General features: G+C 37.3%; 6 non-coding genes across 6 annotated transcripts; all 6 read right to left on the bottom strand.

Annotated features, from left to right (window-relative positions):
* Nucleotides 1–4876: 4876 nt before the first annotated feature.
* TRNAT-AGU (transfer RNA threonine (anticodon AGU)) lies at nucleotides 4877–4950 on the bottom strand. Its single transcript has one exon. It is a non-coding gene; the product is annotated as a tRNA-Thr (tRNA).
* A 426-nt stretch (nucleotides 4951–5376) lies between these two features.
* Nucleotides 5377–5449, bottom strand: TRNAT-CGU (transfer RNA threonine (anticodon CGU)). The gene has a single exon. It is a non-coding gene; the product is annotated as a tRNA-Thr (tRNA).
* Nucleotides 5450–6897: 1448 nt separating this feature from the next.
* TRNAT-AGU (transfer RNA threonine (anticodon AGU)) lies at nucleotides 6898–6971 on the bottom strand. Its single transcript has one exon. It is a non-coding gene; the product is annotated as a tRNA-Thr (tRNA).
* A 429-nt stretch (nucleotides 6972–7400) lies between these two features.
* On the bottom strand, nucleotides 7401–7473 carry TRNAT-CGU (transfer RNA threonine (anticodon CGU)). Its single transcript has one exon. It is a non-coding gene; the product is annotated as a tRNA-Thr (tRNA).
* A 5492-nt stretch (nucleotides 7474–12965) lies between these two features.
* On the bottom strand, nucleotides 12966–13039 carry TRNAT-AGU (transfer RNA threonine (anticodon AGU)). Its single transcript has one exon. It is a non-coding gene; the product is annotated as a tRNA-Thr (tRNA).
* Nucleotides 13040–13465: 426 nt separating this feature from the next.
* Nucleotides 13466–13538, bottom strand: TRNAT-CGU (transfer RNA threonine (anticodon CGU)). Its single transcript has one exon. It is a non-coding gene; the product is annotated as a tRNA-Thr (tRNA).
* Between the last annotated feature and the right edge of the window lie 10484 nt (nucleotides 13539–24022).

Below are 24022 nucleotides of genomic sequence, written 5' to 3'. Positions count from 1 at the left end.
ATAGGTGAGAAGATCAAATTTATTTAAGAATACTTCCTTAATGAGTGACTTACCCTACTTATAGAAGATTGAATTATGTGTTGTGAGTAAAATGCATTGGTTAAATTGAACTCTTAATTTATTTGTCGTCTCTTTCCTTTTCTTTGACATTCTCTTTTCCCCTATTCATTTATGGTATTACTTTCGAATTCTGCAAAACACCAAGTGTTTGTTTCATTTGGAGATCAAGCATTCTAAAGTCAACAGAACACTACTCTTGTTTTTAAGCTTTATTGAACGTTTACTTGAAGAAATTAAATTTTAAAAGTTTGGACTAAATCTAAATTGTTGCTGGAATTTAAACACAGGACATCCTAGTTATGAGACAGGAGCTTTGACCACTAAACAACAGCACCTACTTATCTTACAAATATTGAATAACTGACTTAGTGGAGATGACTTGTCCTCAGTGCGTTTAGTGCAGTCTTCTTTATCTGTGGTGAAACGTTGAACAAAAAAGGATTCCCCATCACTTAAGAAGAATACCTACATTTTAGTTAACAAGTACTTATAAAAGTAGATTACATTTTTGAGTGGTTTACAAATAATAATTGTAGAGGAATACATCAGTTGCCTTCACCTCTAAGGTTTTAGTTCATATATACCTTGCTATTTGATTTACTCTTCATTTTACATTCAAAGTTTTGCTTCTGTTACCATGAAAATTCTCTGAATTTTATTTAATACTAAGATGAACTGTCTATTAGAAAGATGACTCAGATTTTTCATTTTTTTATTGTATCAGAGAGTATCTAAGGAAACTGATCTGTAATTTAAGAATCAAAATATCAAGGTGCTGCTGAGATTTCAACTCAGGATCTCCAGTTTACTAGACAGGCGATTTAACCAGCTAAGCCACATCACCTGCTTGACAAATTTCACTGGAATAGTTAGCTGAATGATGTGAAATAGAAATCATTTTTTTTTCATTTTCTTTTCTAAGTTCCCACAACTCTCTTCTTAAACACTATAGGTGAGAACACTAAATTTATTTAAAAATTCTTCCTTAAGAGGTGGCTTACCGTTCTTTTAGAATATTGAATTATGTCCTGTGAGTGAAATGCATTACAAAAATTCAACTCTAAATTGAATTTTCTTCTCTTTCCTCTTTGTTATAATTCTCATTTCCCTTATTCATTCATTGCATTGCTTTGAAATTCTGCAAAATACCAAGTGCTTTTTTCATTATGAGATGAAGCATTCTAAAGTGAACAGGACACTACTCTTGTTTTGAAACTGTATTTAATATTTACTTGAAAAAATTCAATTCTATAAGTTTGGAGCAAAACTGAGGTGTTGCTGAGATTTGAACTCAGGATTTCCTGTTTAAGAGACACGCGCTTTAACCACTAAGCCACAGCACCTCTTACTCTTAAAATGATTGAATAACTGACTTAGTTGCCATTATTGCTTTTCAATACCTTCTGTGGAGTCCTTTTTTATCTGTGTTATTACGTTAAACATAAAAGAATTCCCCATCACTTAAGAAGAGTACCTAAGATTTAGTTAAAAAGTATTCATAAAAGTAGATTACATTTTTCAGTGGCTCACAAATTATTATTGTAGAGGATTGTATCACTTTTCTTCTTCAACTCTAGTGCTTTATTTTATATTTATCTTCCTCTTTGATATACCCTTCATTTCACATTCACAGTCTTGCTTCTGTCATCTCGAAAATACTCAGAATTTTAGTTAGTATTAAGATGAACTGTTCAATAGTAAGTTACTCAAATTTTTCATTTTAACATTATATCAAAGGATCATCTAATGAAAATAATCTGTTATTTAACTATGAAAAAGAGCACGGTTTTGTGGAGATTTGAACTCAGGATCTCCTGTTTTTTAGACGGGAAGTCAAAGCAACTAAGCCAGAGAACTTTCATGACAAAGATTACTGCAATTGCTAGTAGAATGGAGTGCAGTAGAAATCTGTTTTTTTTTTAATTTTATTTTCTAAGTTGATACAACTCTGTTGTCAAACTCTATAGGTGAGAAGATCAAATTTATTTAAGAATACTTCCTTAATGAGTGACTTACCCTACTTATAGAAGATTGAATTATGTGTTGTAAGTAAAATGCATTGGTTAAATTGAACTCTTAATTTATTTGTCGTCTCTTTCCTTTTCTTTGACATTCTCTTTTCCCCTAATCATTTATGGTATTACTTTCGAATTCTGCAAAACACCAAGTGTTTGTTTCATTTGGAGATCAAGCATTCTAAAGTCAACAGAACACTACTCTTGTTTTTAAGCTTTATTGAACGTTTACTTGAAGAAATTGAATTTTAAAAGTTTGGACTAAATCTAAATTGTTGCTGGAATTTAAACACAGGACATCCTAGTTATGAGACAGGAGCTTTGACCACTAAACAACAGCACCTACTTATCTTACAAATATTGAATAACTGACTTAGTGGAGATGACTTGTCCTCAGTGCGTTTAGTGCAGTCTTCTTTATCTGTGGTGAAACGTTGAACAAAAAAGGATTCCCCATCACTTAAGAAGAATACCTACATTTTAGTTAACAAGTACTTATAAAAGTAGATTACATTTTTGAGTGGTTTACAAATAATAATTGTAGAGGAATACATCAGTGGCCTTCACCTCTGAGGTTTTAGTTCATATATACCTTGCTATTTGATTTACTCTTCATTTTACATTCAAAGTTTTGCTTCTGTTTCCATGAAAATTCTCTGAATTTTATTTAATATTAAGATGAACTGTCTATTAGAAAGATGACTCAGATTTTTCATTTTTTTATTGTATCAGAGAGTATCTATGGAAACTGATCTGTAATTTAAGAATAAAAATATCAAGGTGCTGCTGAGATTTGAACTCAGGATCTCCAGTCTATTAGACAGGCGCTTTAACCAGCTAAGCCACATCACCTGCTTGACCAATGTCACTGGAATAGTTAGCTGAATGGAGTGAAATAGAAATCGTTTTTTTTTTTCATTTTCTTTTCTAAGTTCCCACAACTCTCTTCTGAAACACTATAGGTGAGAACACTAAATTTATTTAAAAATTCTTCCTTAAGAGGTGGCTTACCATTCTTTTAGAATATTGAATGATGTCTTGTGAGTGAAATGCATTACAAAAATTCAACTCTAAATTGAATTTTCTTCTCTTTCCTCTTTGTTATAATTCTCATTTCCCTTATTCATTCATTGCATTGCTTTGAAATTCTGCAAAATACCAAGTGCTTTTTTCATTATGAGATGAAGCATTCTAAAGTGAACAGGACACTACTCTTGTTTTGAAACTGTATTTAATATTTACTTGAAAAAATTCAATTCTATAAGTTTGGAGCAAAAGTGAGATGCTGCTGAGATTTGAACTCAGGATTTCCTGTTTAAGAGACAGGCGCTTTAACCACTAAGCCACAGCACCTCTTACTCTTAAAATGATTGAATAACTGACTTAGTTGCCATTATTGCTTTTCAATACCTTCGGTGGAGTCTTTTTTTATCTGTGTTATTACGTTAAACATAAAAGAATTCCCCATCACTTATGAAGAGTACCTAAGATTTAGTTAAAAAGTATTCATAAAAGTAGAGTACATTTTTCAGTGGCTCACAAATTATTATTGTAGAGGATTGTATCACTTTTCTTCTTCAACTCTAGCACTTTATTTTATATTTATCTTCCTCTTTGATATACCCTTCATTTTACATTCACAGTCTTGCTTCTGTCATCTCGAAAATACTCGGAATTTTATTTAGTATTAAGATGAACTGTTCAATAGTAAGTTACTCAAATGTTTCATTTTAACATTATATCAAAGGATCATCTAATGAAAATAATCTGTTATTTAACTATGAAAAAGAGCACGGTGTTGTGGAGATTTGAACTCAGGATCTCCTGTTTATTAGACGGGCAGTAAAAGCAACTAAGCCAGAGAACTTTCATGACAAAGTTTACTGCAATTGCTAGTAGAATGGAGTGCAGTAGAAATCTGTTTTTTTTAATTTTCTTTTCTAAGTTGAAACAACTCTGTTGTCAAACTCTATAGGTGAGAAGATCAAATTTAATTAAGAATACTTCCTTAATGAGTGACTTACCCTACTTATAGAAGATTGAATTATGTGTTGTGAGTAAAATGCATTGGTTAAATTGAACTCTTAATTTATTTGTCGTCTCTTTCCTTTTCTTTGACATTCTCTTTTCCCCTATTCATTTATGGTATTACTTTTGAATTCTGCAAAACACCAAGTGTTTGTTTCATTTTGAGATCAAGCATTCTAAAGTCAACAGAACACTACTCTTGTTTTTAAACTTTATTGAACGTTTACTTGAAGAAATTGAATTTTTAAAGTTTGGACTAAATCTAAATTGTTGCTGGAATTTAAACACAGGACATCCTAGTTATGAGACAGGAGCTTTGACCACTAAACAACAGCAGCTACTTATCTTACAAATATTGAATAACTGACTTAGTGGAGATGACTTGTCCTCAGTGTCTTTAGTGGAGTCTTCTTTATCTGTGGTGAAACGTTGAACAAAAAAGGATTCCCCATCACTTAACAAGAATACCTACATTTTAGTTAACAAGTACTTATAAAAGTAGATTACATTTTTGAGTGGTTTACAAATAATAATTGTAGAGGAATACATCAGTTGCCTTCACCTCTAAGGTTTTAGTTCATATATACCTTGCTATTTGATTTACTCTTCATTTTACATTCAAAGTTTTGCTTCTGTTACCATGAAAATTCTCTGAATTTTATTTAATATTAAGATGAACTGTATATTAGTAAGATGACTCAGATTTTTCATTTTTTAATTGTATCAGAGAGTATCTAAGGAAACTGATCTGTAATTTAAGAATAAAAATATCAAGGTGCTGCTGAGATTTGAACTCAGGATCTCCTGTTTACTAGACAGGTACTTTAACCAGCTAAGCCACAGCACCTGCTTGACAAATGTCACTGGAATAGTTAGCTGAATGGAGTGAAATAGAAATCATTTTTTTTTCATTTTCTTTTTTAAGTTCCCACAACCCTCTTCTTAAACACTATAGGTGAGAACACTAAATGTATTTAAAAATTATTCCTTAAGAGGTGGGTTACCGTTCTTTTAGAATATTGAATTATGTCTTGTGAGTGAAATGCATTACATAAATTCAACTCTAAATTGAATTTTCTTCTCTTTCCTCTTTGTTATAATTCTCATTTCCCTTATTCATTCATTGCATTGCTTTGCAATTCTGCAAAATATCAAGTGCTTTTTTCATTATGAGATGAAGCATTCTAAAGTGAACAGGACACTACTCTTGTTTTGAAACTGTATTTAATATTTACTTGAAAAAATTCAATTCTATAAGTTTGGAGCAAAACTGAGGTACTGCTGAGATTTGAACTCAGGATTTCCTGTTTACGAGACAGGCACTTTAACCACTAAGCCACAGCACCTCTTACTCGTAAAATGATTGAATAACTGACTTAGTTGCCATTATTGCTTTTCAATACCTTCGGTGGAGTCTTTTTTTATCTGTGTTATTACGTTAAACATAAAAGAATTCCCCATCACTTAAGAAGAGTAGCTAAGATTTAGTTAAAAAGTATTCATAAAAGTAGACTACATTTTTCAGTGGCTCACAAATTATTATTGTAGAGGATTGTATCACTTTTCTTCTTCAACTCTAGCACTTTATTTTATATTTATCTTCCTCTTTGATATACCCTTCATTTTACATTCACAGTGTTGCTTCTGTCATCTCGAAAATACTCGGAATTTTATTTAGTATTAAGATGAACTGTTCAATAGTAAGTTACTCAAATGTTTCATTTTAACATTATATCAAAGGATCATCTAATGAAAATAATCTGTTATTTAACTATGAATAAGAGCACGGTGTTGTGGAGATTTGAACTTAGGATCTCCTGTTTATTAGACGGGCAGTAAAAGCAACTAAGCCAGAGAACTTTCATGACAAAGTTTACTGCAATTGCTAGTAGAATGGAGTGCAGTAGAAATCTGTTTTTTTTTATTTTATTTTCTAAGTTGATACAACTCTGTTGTCAAACTCTATAGGTGAGAAGATCAAATTTATTTAAGAATACTTCCTTAATGAGTGACTTACCCTACTTATAGAAGATTGAATTATGTGTTGTGAGTAAAATGCATTGGTTAAATTGAACTCTTAATTTATTTGTCGTCTCTTTCCTTTTCTTTGACATTCTCTTTTCCCCTATTCATTTATGGTATTACTTTTGAATTCTGCAAAACACCAAGTGTTTGTTTCATTTTGAGATCAAGCATTCTAAAGTCAACAGAACACTACTCTTGTTTTTAAACTTTATTGAACGTTTACTTGAAGAAATTGAATTTTAAAAGTTTGGACTAAATCTAAATTGTTGCTGGAATTTAAACACAGGACATCCTAGTTATGAGACAGGAGCTTTGACCACTAAACAACAGCAGCTACTTATCTTACAAATATTGAATAACTGACTTAGTGGAGATGACTTGTCCTCAGTGCCTTTAGTGGAGTCTTCTTTATCTGTGGTGAAACGTTCAACAAAAAAGGATTCCCCAGCACTTAACAAGAATACCTACATTTTAGTTAACAAGTACTTATAAAAGTAGATTACATTTTTGAGTGGTTTACAAATAATAATTGTAGAGGAATACATCAGTTGCCTTCACCTCTAAGGTTTTAGTACATATATACCTTGCTATTTGATTTACTCTTCATTTTACATTCAAAGTTTTGCTTCTGTTACCATGAAAATTCTCTGAATTTTATTTAATATTAAGATGAACTGTATATTAGTAAGATGACTCAGATTTTTCATTTTTTAATTGTATCACAGAGTATCTAAGGAAACTGATCTGTAATTTAAGAATAAAAATATCAAGGTGCTGCTGAGATTTGAACTCAGGGTCTCCTGTTTACTAGACAGGTACTTTAACCAGCTAAGCCACAGCACCTGCTTGACAAATATCACTGGAATAGTTAGCTGAATGGAGTGAAATAGAAATCATTTTTTTTTTTCATTTTCTTTTCTAAGTTCCCACAACTCTCTTCTGAAACACTATAGGTGAGAACACTAAATTTATTTAAAAATTCTTCCTTAAGAGGTGGCTTACCGCTCTTTTAGAATATTGAATTATGTCTTGTGAGTGAAATGCATTACAAAAATTCAACTCTAAATTGAATTTTCTTCTCTTTCCTCTTTGTTATAATTCTCATTTCCCTTATTCATTCATTGCATTGCTTTGAAATTCTGCAAAATACCAAGTGCTTTTTTCATTATGAGATGAAGCATTCTAAAGTGAACAGGACACTACTCTTGTTTTGAAACTGTATTTAATTTTTTTCTTGAAAAAATTCAATTCTATAAGTTTGGAGCAAAACTGAGGTGCTGCTGAGATTTGAACTCAGGATTTCCTGTTTACGAGACAGGCGCTTTAACCACTAAGCCACAGCACCTCTTACTCTTAAAATGATTGAATAACTGACTTAGTTGCCATTATTGCTTTTCAATACCTTCTGTGGAGTCTTTTTTTATCTGTGTTATTACGTTAAACATAAAATAATTCCCCATCACTTAAGAAGAGTACCTAAGATTTAGTTAAAATGTATTCATAAAAGTAGATTACATTTTTCAGTGGCTCACAAATTATTATTGTAGAGGATTGTATCACTTTTCTTCTTCAACTCTAGCACTTTATTTTATATTTATCTTCCTCTTTGATATACCCTTCATTTTACATTCACAGTCTTGCTTCTGTCATCTCGAAAATACTCGGAATTTTATTTAGTATTAAGATGAACTGTTCAATAGTAAGTTACTCACATTTTTCATTTTAACATTATATCAAAGGATCATCTAATGAAAAATATCTGTTATTTAACTTTGAAAAAGAGCACAGTGTTGTGGAGATTTGAACTCAGGATCTCCTGTTTACTAGACGGGCAGTCAAAGCAACTAAGCCAGAGATCTTTCATGACAAAATTTACAGCAATTGCTAGTAGAATGGAGTGCAGTAGAAATCTGTTTTTTTAAATTTTCTTTTCTAAGTTGATACAACTCTGTTGTCAAACTCTATAGGTGAGAAAATCTAATTTATTTAAGAATACTTCCTTAATGAGTGACTTACCCTACTTATAGAAGATTGAATTATGTGTTGTGAGTAAAATGTATTAGTTAAATTGAACTCTTAATTTAATTGTCGTCTCTTTCCTTTTCTTTGACATTCTCTTTTCACCTATTCATTTATGGTATTACTTTCGAATTCTGCAAAACACCAAGTGTTTGTTTCATTTGGAGATCAAGCATTCTAAAGTCAACAGAACACTACTCTTGTTTTTAAGCTTTATTGAACGTTTACTTGAAGAAATTAAATTTTAAAAGTTTGGACTAAATCTAAATTGTTGCTGGAATTTAAACACAGGACATCCTAGTTATGAGACAGGAGCTTTGACCACTAAACAACAGCACCTACTTATCTTACAAATATTGAATAACTGACTTAGTGGAGATGACTTGTCCTCAGTGCGTTTAGTGCAGTCTTCTTTATCTGTGGTGAAACGTTGAACAAAAAAGGATTCCCCATCACTTAAGAAGAATACCTACATTTTAGTTAACAAGTACTTATAAAAGTAGATTACATTTTTGAGTGGTTTACAAATAATAATTGTAGAGGAATACATCAGTTGCCTTCACCTCTAAGGTTTTAGTTCATATATACCTTGCTATTTGATTTACTCTTCATTTTACATTCAAAGTTTTGCTTCTGATACCATGAAAATTCTCTGAATTTTATTTAATATTAAGATGAACTGTCTATTAGAAAGATGACTCAGATTTTTCATTTTTTTATTGTATCAGAGAGTATCTAAGGAAACTGATCTGTAATTTAACAATCAAAATATCAAGGTGCTGCTGAGATTTCAACTCAGGATCTCCAGTTTACTAGACAGGCGATTTAACCAGCTAAGCCACATCACCTGCTTGACAAATTTCACTGGAATAGTTAGCTGAATGATGTGAAATAGAAATCATTTTTTTTTCATTTTCTTTTCTAAGTTCCCACAACTCTCTTCTTAAACACTATAGGTGAGAACACTACATTTATTTAAAAATTCTTCCTTAAGAGGTGGCTTACCGTTCTTTCAGAATATTGAATTATGTCCTGTGAGTGAAATGCATTACAAAAATTCAACTCTAAATTGAATTTTCTTCTCTTTCCTCTTTGTTATAATTCTCATTTCCCTTATTCATTCATTGCATTGCTTTGAAATTCTGCAAAATACCAAGTGCTTTTTTCATTATGAGATGAAGCATTCTAAAGTGAACAGGACACTACTCTTGTTTTGGAACTGTATTTAATATTTACTTGAAAAAATTCAATTCTATAAGTTTGGAGCAAAACTGAGGTGTTGCTGAGATTTGAACTCAGGATTTCCTGTTTAAGAGACACGCGCTTTAACCACTAAGCCACAGCACCTCTTACTCTTAAAATGATTGAATAACTGACTTAGTTGTCATTATTGCTTTTCAATACCTGCTGTGGAGTCTTTTTTTATCTGTGTTATTACGTTAAACATAAAAGAATTCCCCATCACTTAAGAAGAGTACCTAAGATTTAGTTAAAAAGTATTCATAAAAGTAGATTACATTTTTCAGTGGCTCACAAATTATTATTGTAGAGGATTGTATCACTTTTCTTCTTCAACTCTAGTGCTTTATTTTATATTTATCTTCCTCTTTGATATACCCTTCATTTCACATTCACAGTCTTGCTTCTGTCATCTCGAAAATACTCAGAATTTTATTTAGTATTAAGATGAACTGTTCAATAGTAAGTTACTCAAATTTTTCATTTTAACATTATATCAAAGGATCATCTAATGAAAATAATCTGTTATTTAACTATGAAAAAGAGCACGGTGTTGTGGAGATTTGAACTCAGGATCTCCTGTTTTTTAGACGGGAAGTCAAAGCAACTAAGCCAGAGAACTTTCATGACAAAGATTACTGCAATTGCTAGTAGAATGGAGTGCAGTAGAAATCTGTTTTTTTTTTATTTTTTTTTCTAAGTTGATACAACTCTGTTGTCAAACTCTATAGGTGAGAAGATCAAATTTATTTAAGAATACTTCCTTAATGAGTGACTTACCCTACTTATAGAAGATTGAATTATGTGTTGTAAGTAAAATGCATTGGTTAAATTGAACTCTTAATTTATTTGTCGTCTCTTTCCTTTTCTTTGACATTCTCTTTTCCCCTAATCATTTATGGTATTACTTTCGAATTCTGCAAAACACCAAGTGTTTGTTTCATTTGGAGATCAAGCATTCTAAAGTCAACAGAACACTACTCTTGTTTTTAAGCTTTATTGAACGTTTACTTGAAGAAATTGAATTTTAAAAGTTTGGACTAAATCTAAATTGTTGCTGGAATTTAAACACAGGACATCCTAGTTATGAGACAGGAGCTTTGACCACTAAACAACAGCACCTACTTATCTTACAAATATTGAATAACTGACTTAGTGGAGATGACTTGTCCTCAGTGCGTTTAGTGCAGTCTTCTTTATCTGTGGTGAAACGTTGAACAAAAAAGGATTCCCCATCACTTAAGAAGAATACCTACATTTTAGTTAACAAGTACTTATAAAAGTAGATTACATTTTTGAGTGGTTTACAAATAATAATTGTAGAGGAATACATCAGTGGCCTTCACCTCTGAGGTTTTAGTTCATACATACCTTGCTATTTGATTTACTCTTCATTTTACATTCAAAGTTTTGCTTCTGTTTCCATGAAAATTCTCTGAATTTTATTTAATATTAAGATGAACTGTCTATTAGAAAGATGACTCAGATTTTTCATTTTTTTATTGTATCAGAGAGTATCTAAGGAAACTGATCTGTAATTTAAGAATAAAAATATTAAGGTGCTGCTGAGATTTGAACTCAGGATCTCCAGTCTACTAGACAGGCGCTTTAACCAGCTAAGCCACATCACCTGCTTGACCAATGACACTGGAATAGTTAGCTGAATGGAGTGAAATAGAAATCGTTTTTTTTTTCATTATCTTTTCTAAGTTCCCACAACTCTCTTCTTAAACACTATAGGTGAGAACACTAAATTTATTTAAAAATTCTTCCTTAAGAGGTGGCTTACCATTCTTTTAGAATATTGAATGATGTCTTGTGAGTGAAATGCATTACAAAAATTCAACTCTAAATTGAATTTTCTTCTCTTTCCTCTTTGTTATAATTCTCATTTCCCTTATTCATTCATTGCATTGCTTTGAAATTCTGCAAAATACCAAGTGCTTTTTTCATTATGAGATGAAGCATTCTAAAGTGAACAGGACACTACTCTTGTTTTGAAACTGTATTTAATATTTACTTGAAAAAATTCAATTCTATAAGTTTGGAGCAAAAGTGAGATGCTGCTGAGATTTGAACTCAGGATTTCCTGTTTAAGAGACAGGCGCTTTAACCACTAAGCCACAGCACCTCTTACTCTTAAAATGATTGAATAACTGACTTAGTTGCCATTATAGCTTTTCAATACCTTCGGTGGAGTCTTTTTTTATCTGTGTTATTACGTTAAACATAAAAGAATTCCCCATCACTTAAGAAGAGTACCTAAGATTTAGTTAAAAAGTATTCATAAAAGTAGACTACATTTTTCAGTGGCTCACAAATTATTATTGTAGAGGATTGTATCACTTTTCTTCTTCAACTCTAGCACTTTATTTTATATTTATCTTCCTCTTTGATATACCCTTCATTTTACATTCACAGTCTTGCTTCTGTCATCTCGAAAATACTCGGAATTTTATTTAGTATTAAGATGAACTGTTCAATAGTAAGTTACTCAAATGTTTCATTTTAACATTATATCAAAGGATCATCTAATGAAAATAATCTGTTATTTAACTATGAAAAAGAGCACGGTGTTGTGGAGATTTGAACTCAGGATCTCCTGTTTATTAGACGGGCAGTAAAAGCAACTAAGCCAGAGAACTTTCATGACAAAGTTTACTGCAATTGCTAGTAGAATGGAGTGCAGTAGAAATCTGTTTTTTTTTATTTTCTTTTCTAAGTTGATACAACTCTGTTGTCAAACTCTATAGGTGAGAAGATCAAATTTATTTAAGAATACTTCCTTAATGAGTGACTTACCCTACTTATAGAAGATTGAATTATGTGTTGTGAGTAAAATGCATTGGTTAAATTGAACTCTTAATTTATTTGTCGTCTCTTTCCTTTTCTTTGACATTCTCTTTTCCCCTATTCATTTATGGTATTACTTTTGAATTCTGCAAAACACCAAGTGTTTGTTTCATTTTGAGATCAAGCATTCTAAAGTCAACAGAACACTACTCTTGTTTTTAAACTTTATTGAACGTTTACTTGAAGAAATTGAATTTTTAAAGTTTGGACTAAATCTAAATTGTTGCTGGAATTTAAACACAGGACATCCTAGTTATGAGACAGGAGCTTTGACCACTAAACAACAGCAGCTACTTATCTTACAAATATTGAATAACTGACTTAGTGGAGATGACTTGTCCTCAGTGTCTTTAGTGGAGTCTTCTTTATCTGTGGTGAAACGTTGAACAAAAAAGGATTCCCCATCACTTAACAAGAATACCTACATTTTAGTTAACAAGTACTTATAAAAGTAGATTACATTTTTGAGTGGTTTACAAATAATAATTGTAGAGGAATACATCAGTTGCCTTCACCTCTAAGGTTTTAGTTCATATATACCTTGCTATTTGATTTACTCTTCATTTTACATTCAAAGTTTTGCTTCTGTTACCATGAAAATTCTCTGAATTTTATTTAATATTAAGATGAACTGTATATTAGTAAGATGACTCAGATTTTTCATTTTTTAATTGTATCAGAGAGTATCTAAGGAAACTGATCTGTAATTTAAGAATAAAAATATCAAGGTGCTGCTGAGATTTGAACTCAGGATCTCCTGTTTACTAGACAGGTACTTTAACCAGCTAAGCCACAGCACCTGCTTGACAAATGTCACTGGAATAGTTAGCTGAATGGAGTGAAATAGAAATCATTTTTTTTTCATTTTCTTTTCTAAGTTCCCACAACCCTCTTCTTAAACACTATAGGTGAGAACACTAAATGTATTTAAAAATTATTCCTTAAGAGGTGGGTTACCGTTCTTTTAGAATATTGAATTATGTCTTGTGAGTGAAATGCATTACATAAATTCAACTCTAAATTGAATTTTCTTCTCTTTCCTCTTTGTTATAATTCTCATTTCCCTTATTCATTCATTGCATTGCTTTGCAATTCTGCAAAATACCAAGTGCTTTTTTCATTATGAGATGAAGCATTCTAAAGTGAACAGGACACTACTCTTGTTTTGAAACTGTATTTAATATTTACTTGAAAAAATTCAATTCTATAAGTTTGGAGCAAAACTGAGGTACTGCTGAGATTTGAACTCAGGATTTCCTGTTTACGAGACAGGCACTTTAACCACTAAGGCACAGCACCTCTTACTCTTAAAATGATTGAATAACTGACTTAGTTGCCATTATTGCTTTTCAATACCTGCTGTGGAGTCTTTTTTTATCTGTGTTATTACGTTAAACATAAAAGAATTCCCCATCACTTAAGAAGAGTACCTAAGATTTAGTTAAAAAGTATTCATAAAAGTAGATTACATTTTTCAGTGGCTCACAAATTATTATTGTAGAGGATTGTATCACTTTTCTTCTTCAACTCTAGTGCTTTATTTTATATTTATCTTCCTCTTTGATATACCCTTCATTTCACATTCACAGTCTTGCTTCTGTCATCTCGAAAATACTCAGAATTTTATTTAGTATTAAGATGAACTGTTCAATAGTAAGTTACTCAAATTTTTCATTTTAACATTATATCAAAGGATCATCTAATGAAAATAATCTGTTATTTAACTATGAAAAAGAGCACAGTGTTGTGGAGATTTGAACTCAGGATCTCCTGTTTTTTAGACGGGAAGTCAAAGCAACTAAGCCAGAGAACTTTCATGACAAAGATTACTGCAATTGCTAGTAGAATGGAGTGCAGTAGAAATCTGTTTTTTTTTAATTTTATTTTCTAAGTTGATACAACTCTGTTGTCAAACTCTATAGGTGAGAAGATCAAATTTATTTAAGAATACTTCCTTAATGAGTGACTTACCCTACTTATAGAAGATTGAATTATGTGTTGTAAGTAAAATGCATTGGTTAAATTGAACTCTTAATTTATTTGTCGTCTCTTTCCTTTTCTTTGACATTCTCTTTTCCCCTAATCATTTATGGTATTACTTTCGAATTCTGCAAAACACCAAGTGTTTGTTTCATTTGGAGATCAAGCATTCTAAAGTCAACAGAACACTACTCTTGTTTTTAAGCTTTATTGAACGTTTACTTGAAGAAATTGAATTTTAAAAGTTTGGACTAAATCTAAATTGTTGCTGGAATTTAAACACAGGACATCCTAGTTATGAGACAGGAGCTTTGACCACTAAACAACAGCACCTACTTATCTTACAAATATTGAATAACTGACTTAGTGGAGATGACTTGTCCTCAGTGCGTTTAGTGCAGTCTTCTTTATCTGTGGTGAAACGTTGAACAAAAAAGGATTCCCCATCACTTAAGAAGAATACCTACATTTTAGTTAACAAGTACTTATAAAAGTAGATTACATTTTTGAGTGGTTTACAAATAATAATTGTAGAGGAATACATCAGTGGCCTTCACCTCTGAGGTTTTAGTTCATATATACCTTGCTATTTGATTTACTCTTCATTTTACATTCAAAGTTTTGCTTCTGTTTCCATGAAAATTCTCTGAATTTTATTTAATATTAAGATGAACTGTCTATTAGAAAGATGACTCAGATTTTTCATTTTTTTATTGTATCAGAGAGTATCTAAGGAAACTGATCTGTAATTTAAGAATAAAAATATTAAGGTGCTGCTGAGATTTGAACTCAGGATCTCCAGTCTACTAGACAGGCGCTTTAACCAGCTAAGCCACATCACCTGCTTGACCAATGTCACTGGAATAGTTAGCTGAACGGAGTGAAATAGAAATCGTTTTTTTTTTCATTATCTTTTCTAAGTTCCCACAACTCTCTTCTGAAACACTATAGGTGAGAACACTAAATGTATTTAAAAATTCTTCCTTAAGAGGTGGCTTACCATTCTTTTAGAATATTGAATGATGTCTTGTGAGTGAAATGCATTACAAAAATTCAACTCTAAATTGAATTTTCTTCTCTTTCCTCTTTGTTATAATTCTCATTTCCCTTATTCATTCATTGCATTGCTTTGAAATTCTGCAAAATACCAAGTGCTTTTTTCATTATGAGATGAAGCATTCTAAAGTGAACAGGACACTACTCTTGTTTTGAAACTGTATTTAATATTTACTTGAAAAAATTCAATTCTATAAGTTTGGAGCAAAAGTGAGATGCTGCTGAGATTTGAACTCAGGATTTCCTGTTTAAGAGACAGGCGCTTTAACCACTAAGCCACAGCACCTCTTACTCTTAAAATGATTGAATAACTGACTTAGTTGCCATTATAGCTTTTCAATACCTTCGGTGGAGTCTTTTTTTATCTGTGTTATTACGTTAAACATAAAAGAATTCCCCATCACTTAAGAAGAGTACCTAAGATTTAGTTAAAAAGTATTCATAAAAGTAGACTACATTTTTCAGTGGCTCACAAATTATTATTGTAGAGGATTGTATCACTTTTCTTCTTCAACTCTAGCACTTTATTTTATATTTATCTTCCTCTTTGATATACCCTTCATTTTACATTCACAGTCTTGCTTCTGTCATCTCGAAAATACTCGGAATTTTATTTAGTATTAAGATGAACTGTTCAATAGTAAGTTACTCAAATGTTTCATTTTAACATTATATCAAAGGATCATCTAATGAAAATTGTTGGACTTTTGCTTATGCAGGGTCATCCCCAGACTTTTTTGCCTCCTGCCTCCTATATTTTTCTGACATGTTGCTGTTGGCTTTTCAACTCTGAGCACTTTACCACTGCTAACCAGTGCTAAAGTGCATATGCTCTCCTGTTTAAATTGTATGTAAGTGGTTTATCCATGATTGGCATATTTGATTTACTAGTAAGTCCCTAGTAAGGTGCACTAGAGGTGCCAGGGCCTGTAAATCAAATGCTACTAGTGGGCCTGCAGCACTGGTTGTGCCACCCACATAAGTAGCTCTGTAATCATGTCTCAGACCTGCCACTGCAGTGTCTGTGTGTGTATTCTTACACTGTAAATTCGACTTGGCAAGTGTACCCACTTGCCAGGCCTAAACCTTCCCTTTTCTTACATGTAAGGCACCCCTAAGGTAGGCCCTAGGTAGCCCCAAGGGCAGGGTGCAGTGTATGGATAAGGTAGGACATACAGTAATGTGGTTTATATGTCCTGACAGTGAAATACTGCCAATTTCGTTTTCACTGTTGCAAGGTCTGTCTCTCTCTCATAGGATAATATGGGGGCTACCTTTAAATATGATTAAAGTGTAGATTCCCCTAGAGAGTAGATGGACATGTGGAGTTTGGGATCCCTGAACTCACAATTTAAAAATACATCTTTTAGTAAAGTTGATTTTGAGATTGTGAGTTTGGAAATGCCACTTTTAGAAAGTGAGCATTTTCTTGCTTAAACCATTCTGTGACTCTGCCTGGTTTGTGGATTCCCTGTCTGGGTCAGTTTGACAGTTGGGTTGTTTTTCACCTCACACCAGACAGTGACACAAAGGGAGCTGGGGTGTGATCTGCATTTTCTGATTAGCCATCTCTGCTAGGAGGGAGGGGTGGAGTGGTCACTCTCATCTGAAAGGACTGTGCCTGCCTCTGACAATGCTGTCTCCAGCCCCCTGGTGTGTGTCTGAGGCCTTGCCTGGGCAAGGCAGGATTTCACAAGAAGGTGTGAGTCCCCTTTGAAGAAAGGTGACTTCAAAGACTAAAATGGGTATAAGAAGAGCACCCAAACTTACAAACTTTAGAAACACTTCTGGAATCAAGGGGAACCTCTGCCTGGAGAAGAGCTGATCGCTGAGGAACAAGTGCTGCCCTGCCTGTGACTGTGCTTTGTGGAGCTTTCCTGCAGTGCTGCTTCTGCCAGAGTAAGAGGGCAAAGACTGGACTTTGTGTGCCTTCCATCTTGAAGAAGAAATCTCCAAGGGCTTGATGTAGAGCTTGCCTCCTGTTGTTGAAGTCTCAGGGATAGCAAAGACTTCTTCCTGCCAGCACCTGGAGTCTCTGGAGAGACCCCTACTCTGCTCTGTGGTGCCCTTCCAGTTCCTGGGACCCTGAAAGGAGAGGCTGGCAGCCTAAGGACAAAAATACACGCACCGAGCACCGTGCGGAGAAAAGATCGACGCGAATCCGATCGCGGCTGAGAAAACGACGCGACGCCGGCTCCGCAGCTGAGAAACGACGCCGCAGGAAACGCGACCGGAGAATCGATGCCCGGAGCAGGAGAAACGACGCGCAGCATCGCTGACGAAGGCTGAGAGATCGCAACCAGCGCCGCGGGACTTTCGGACCGTCGCGTGGCTGGCTTTTTCGACGCGCCTCGCCGTGCCGAGCTGTTTTCGACGCACATACCCGTGCAGGGTTATTTTCGACGCACACCGCCCGTGCAGGGTTATTTGTGCCGCAAACCAGGTACATTTACACGCTAGCAGCGCTAGTGTGTTGTTACAACTACCTAAAGACTCTTTTTATTTTAAACCTTTAAAAAATCATAACTTGACTTGTGTATGTTGGATTTTTGTCGTTTTGGTCTTGTTTTGTCTAGATAAATATTTCCTATTTTTCTAAACTGGTGTTGTGTCATTTTGTAGTGTTTTCATTAAGTTACTGTGTGTGTTGGTACAAATACTTTACGCCCAGCACTCTGAGGTTAAGCCTACTGCTCTGCCAAGCTACCAAGGGGGTAAGCAGGGGTTAGCTGAGGGTGATTCTCTTTTATCCTAACTAGAGTGAGGGTCCTTGCTTGAACAGGGGGTAACCTGACTGTCAACCAAAGACCCCATTTCTAACATTGGTGACCAGCGGTCGGGATTTGGACTTGTGTTTGTACTTGACATACAGTAATTAAGTGTACACTACTGTTTTGATCTCAGACCACTACGTGACCACATACTACTTGTCTTGTGATTCTGCTTTTTGTTCTCTGATGTCCTCCTGGAAGTATTGATGATATTTTTGGACTTTGTTTTTTGGTTGTGAAGCCTTTGCAGAAATGGAAGTCAATTTCTGGCACCTATCTATGTATAAAAAGTGGCAGCTTAAAGCATTCTGCATGGAAAGGGGACTGGCTGTGAACAAGGAATCCAGAAGGGAGGATCTTGAGTCAGCCCTGTTTCAGGATGAATTGAAACGTTGTCAGGCAACACCACCAAATGAGTCTGAGGAGAATAACTACTCTGAGGAGGAGGACTACTCCAAAGAGGAGGGCAGTGGCCCTGAGGAGGGAACAGAAAGAGATGATAGGCTCCTAGCTCGAATCCGGAGTCTGGAAGAGCTTAAGAGGGCCGAGGAGAAGAGAGCCTTAGTCCTGGCAGAAAGGAGGAGGGACTTAGAGATTAAAAAAATGATTTATGCTTACGAGCTTAAATTGAAAGAGCTGGAAGTCATGAGGGCTGAGTCCAGCTGGAATGGTGGCAACAACAATTGTATATCCAGTGATGCTGCAGAAGTACACATGCCCAGAGAGGTGGTGCCCTACTTGAAGGAGGGAGTTAACACACGCCAGGAGGTTCAGGGGTATGAGGTAGCTCCAGTGATGCACAGGGTCCCTGAGGTGGATTGGGGAACTGGCATGGGGAGTCATATTCCTACTGGTGGGAGGGACACTCTACTGACTCTAGTTGAGAGTGACAGGGAGAGGGGTTCCCCCCAGGTAGAAGTCCTGGTTATGGAGTGTGAAAACATCCCAGAAGAGTGTGGGTTGAGTGTCAGGGACAGTCAGGTACTGTCTCACCAGTCTCAGGAGGGTGATGTGGGGTGCTTTTTCAAAGCAGAGTCACTGGATGGTTGGGTGAAGGGTACTTTGGTTAATTCATGTGAGGGGCGGAGTGATGTAATTGCTGGAGAGCATATGTCTAGTCCTTATTTTCCAGAGCTATGCCAACACCAGGTGGAGTGTGAGTTCTCTGACCCCAGGGAGCTTACAATGGAGGCAGACTTCTGGGTGAGTACCAGAGAGTCTGAAGAGGCATTTGGGGGTGCTCCTGAGAGGAGTGGTCTAGGTAGTTCCCAACCAGGTGAGGTAGGGAAGGATTGTAGTGTCCCAGGTAGGTCCCTGTGTAGTGGGATGGGTGAGGGACCCCATGTCCAGTCTCAGAGGAGAGGGAATGGGGATGGGTTGAGGCCCAAGGTGCCCGAGATCCGGTCCCAGGTCCTGGAGGGTTCCCTGCGGGAACCCCAGGAGGGGAGCCTAGCCTGTACCATTGGGCCATCTGTTGAGGGAGACCCCACAGTGTCAGGAGAACTTGGGGGGGCGGCTGTAGCCAGCGTCCCACCAGTTCTGGTGTCTGGCAGTACCACTCCTAGTGAGGGGTTGCAGAAGTCCAGACAGAGGGTTGAGAGGGGGTTGCGGACCCCAGTGGAGAACCTGGAGGGTCAGGGGTCAGCTCTGAGTGCAGAGCCCCCCAGGAATGACCTTGGTGAGACCATTTCTGGGCTGGGGGGAATCCAGACTCTGTCAGATGGGCAGAGGTCAGGAGACCTGCGCCAGCCAGACTCTTGTATGGCCCTTGGGGAAAGTGTTTCCCTTGTGGGGGGTAGGTGTGCCCCCCAGGAAGTCCTGGTGCGCCAGGCAATGATTCAACCGCAGGGTGGTGACTCTGGGTTGGATGATCAGGTTCAGGGGGTAAACTCTGACCTGATGGGGAGTACGTGTGCTCCCAAGGAAGTCCTGGTGCGCCAGGCAGTGGTTCAACCGCAGGGTAGTGACTCTGGGTTGGATTGCCAGATTCAGGGGGTAAGCTCTGATCTGGTAGGGGGTAGGTGTGCTCCCCTGGAAGTCCTGGTGTGCCAGGCAATGGTTCAACCGCAGGGTGGTGACTCTGGGTTGAATGATCAGGTTCAGGGGGTAAACTCTGACCTGATAGGGGGTAAGTGTGCTCCCAAGCAAGTCCTGGTGTGCCAGGCAGTGGTTCAACCGCAGGGTGGTGACCCTGGGTTGGATGACCAGGTTCAGAGGGTAAACTCTGACCTGGTAGGGGGTAAGTATGCCCCCCAGGAAGTCCTGGGTTGCCAGGCAGTGATCCAGTCTGTGGGTACAGACCCTGGATTGGGAGGCCAGGTTAAGGGTGTCCCCCCTGACCTGGAGGAAGAGGCTACTGCTAACAGTACCCCTACCATGTTGTCTTCTGGGGGGGCCGCTCCTAGTTGGGTGGTTCAGGACCCCAGAAGAGAGGGCAGGGGGAGGGAAGCCTCACCCCTGGCCCTGGTCCAACCTGAAGGTACAGACCCCAGGTTGGAGGATCAGTTGCAGGTTAACATCCCTGCACTGATGGAAGAATTGTGCAGGACTGCTTCTACAAGCACCCTGACAGTTTTGGACTCTGGGGGTGCCGCTTCTGCAGGGAGGGTACAGAGCCCCAGAGGGGAGGACCAGGGTCAGGTTGTCATCCCTGACCTGGTGGAAGAGAGAGTGGTCAAAGGGTGCCAGGCACCTGGTGCTACCACCCCCCACTCTCCACAGTCACAGTGGTTAGAGAGGCCTGAGGTCGGGCTCTCATCCCTGACAGTTGTCTGGGGTCACTGTGGCTTACTGTCCTGGTGGACAGAGTTGCCCCTGGGGGGGGGAGGACGAGAGTCACACCCCGGGGGTGGAGTGGGCAACACCACTGTGTTGGCCCTGGTGGTACTATCTGCCCATTGCAATACATCTGTGAGCAAAGTAAAGTTAGGTGTTGCACAGATGGTGTCTGTAGATGTGGAGAAGGGTTCCCCATGGGTTAGCTTAGTGGGCCCTGAGAGTATGGACAGAGGGATCCAACTGGAGTCAGGAAGGCGTAGAACTGGAACATGCCCCTGCTGTTGTGGGCCTGGGTCCCTGTTCTATCGCCCCAATCAGGGAAGTACATCAAGGTATTGATTGTTCTCCCCTGGCTTTAGGCTGGTAGGGGGTCGTGTTGGACTTTTGCTTATGCAGGGTCATCCCCAGACTTTTTTGCCTCCTGCCTCCTATATTTTTCTGACATGTTGCTGTTGGCTTTTCAACTCTGAGCACTTTACCACTGCTAACCAGTGCTAAAGTGCATATGCTCTCCTGTTTAAATTGTATGTAAGTGGTTTATCCATGATTGGCATATTTGATTTACTAGTAAGTCCCTAGTAAGGTGCACTAGAGGTGCCAGGGCCTGTAAATCAAATGCTACTAGTGGGCCTGCAGCACTGGTTGTGCCACCCACATAAGTAGCTCTGTAATCATGTCTCAGACCTGCCACTGCAGTGTCTGTGTGTGTATTCTTACACTGTAAATTCGACTTGGCAAGTGTACCCACTTGCCAGGCCTAAACCTTCCCTTTTCTTACATGTAAGGCACCCCTAAGGTAGGCCCTAGGTAGCCCCAAGGGCAGGGTGCAGTGTATGGATAAGGTAGGACATACAGTAATGTGGTTTATATGTCCTGACAGTGAAATACTGCCAATTTCGTTTTCACTGTTGCAAGGTCTGTCTCTCTCTCATAGGATAATATGGGGGCTACCTTTAAATATGATTAAAGTGTAGATTCCCCTAGAGAGTAGATGGACATGTGGAGTTTGGGATCCCTGAACTCACAATTTAAAAATACATCTTTTAGTAAAGTTGATTTTGAGATTGTGAGTTTGGAAATGCCACTTTTAGAAAGTGAGCATTTTCTTGCTTAAACCATTCTGTGACTCTGCCTGGTTTGTGGATTCCCTGTCTGGGTCAGTTTGACAGTTGGGTTGTTTTTCACCTCACACCAGACAGTGACACAAAGGGAGCTGGGGTGTGATCTGCATTTTCTGATTAGCCATCTCTGCTAGGAGGGAGGGGTGGAGTGGTCACTCTCATCTGAAAGGACTGTGCCTGCCTCTGACAATGCTGTCTCCAGCCCCCTGGTGTGTGTCTGAGGCCTTGCCTGGGCAAGGCAGGATTTCACAAGAAGGTGTGAGTCCCCTTTGAAGAAAGGTGACTTCAAAGACTAAAATGGGTATAAGAAGGGCACCCAAACTTACAAACTTTAGAAACACTTCTGGAATCAAGGGGAACCTCTGCCTGGAGAAGAGCTGATCGCTGAGGAACAAGTGCTGCCCTGCCTGTGACTGTGCTTTGTGGAGCTTTCCTGCAGTGCTGCTTCTGCCAGAGTAAGAGGGCAAAGACTGGACTTTGTGTGCCTTCCATCTTGAAGAAGAAATCTCCAAGGGCTTGATGTAGAGCTTGCCTCCTGTTGTTGAAGTCTCAGGGATAGCAAAGACTTCTTCCTGCCAGCACCTGGAGTCTCTGGAGAGACCCCTACTCTGCTCTGTGGTGCCCTTCCAGTTCCTGGGACCCTGAAAGGAGAGGCTGGCAGCCTAAGGACAAAAATACACGCACCGAGCACCGTGCGGAGAAAAGATCGACGCGAATCCGATCGCGGCTGAGAAAACGACGCGACGCCGGCTCCGCAGCTGAGAAACGACGCCGCAGGAAACGCGACCGGAGAATCGACGCCCGGAGCAGGAGAAACGACGCGCAGCATCGCTGACGAAGGCTGAGAGATCGCAACCAGCGCCGCGGGACTTTCGGACCGTCGCGTGGCTGGCTTTTTCGACGCGCCTCGCCGTGCCGAGCTGTTTTCGACGCACATACCCGTGCAGGGTTATTTTCGACGCACACCGCCCGTGCGGGGTTATTTTTGCCGCAAACCAGGTACATTTACACGCTAGCAGCGCTAGTGTGTTGTTACAACTACCTAAAGACTCTTTTTATTTTAAACCTTTAAAAAATCATAACTTGACTTGTGTATGTTGGATTTTTGTCGTTTTGGTCTTGTTTTGTCTAGATAAATATTTCCTATTTTTCTAAACTGGTGTTGTGTCATTTTGTAGTGTTTTCATTAAGTTACTGTGTGTGTTGGTACAAATACTTTACGCCCAGCACTCTGAGGTTAAGCCTACTGCTCTGCCAAGCTACCAAGGGGGTAAGCAGGGGTTAGCTGAGGGTGATTCTCTTTTATCCTAACTAGAGTGAGGGTCCTTGCTTGAACAGGGGGTAACCTGACTGTCAACCAAAGACCCCATTTCTAACAAAAATAATCTGTTATTTAACTATGAAAAAGAGCACAGTGTTGTGGAGATTTGAACTCAGGATCTCCGGTTTATTAGACGGGCAGTAAAAGCAACTAAGCCAGAGAACTTTCATGACAAAGTTTACTGCAATTGCTAGTAGAATGGAGTGCAGTAGAAATCTGTTTTTTTTTATTTTCTTTTCTAAGTTGATACAACTCTGTTGTCAAACTCTATAGGTGAGAAGATCAAATTTATTTAAGAATACTTCCTTAATGAGTGACTTACCCTACTTATAGAAGATTGAATTATGTGTTGTGAGTAAAATGCATTGGTTAAATTGAACTCTTAATTTATTTGTCGTCTCTTTCCTTTTCTTTGACATTCTCTTTTCCCCTATTCATTTATGGTATTACTTTTGAATTCTGCAAAACACCAAGTGTTTGTTTCATTTTGAGATCAAGCATTCTAAAGTCAACAGAACACTACTCTTGTTTTTAAACTTTATTGAACGTTTACTTGAAGAAATTGAATTTTTAAAGTTTGGACTAAATCTAAATTGTTGCTGGAATTTAAACACAGGACATCCTAGTTATGAGACAGGAGCTTTGACCACTAAACAACAGCAGCTACTTATCTTACAAATATTGAATAACTGACTTAGTGGAGATGACTTGTCCTCAGTGTCTTTAGTGGAGTCTTCTTTATCTGTGGTGAAACGT

The sequence above is a fragment of the Pleurodeles waltl genome, chromosome 8 (assembly GCF_031143425.1).
Source record: "Pleurodeles waltl isolate 20211129_DDA chromosome 8, aPleWal1.hap1.20221129, whole genome shotgun sequence".
Lineage (NCBI taxonomy): Eukaryota > Metazoa > Chordata > Amphibia > Caudata > Salamandridae > Pleurodeles > Pleurodeles waltl.
This window is presented reverse-complemented; position numbering and strand designations above follow the sequence as displayed.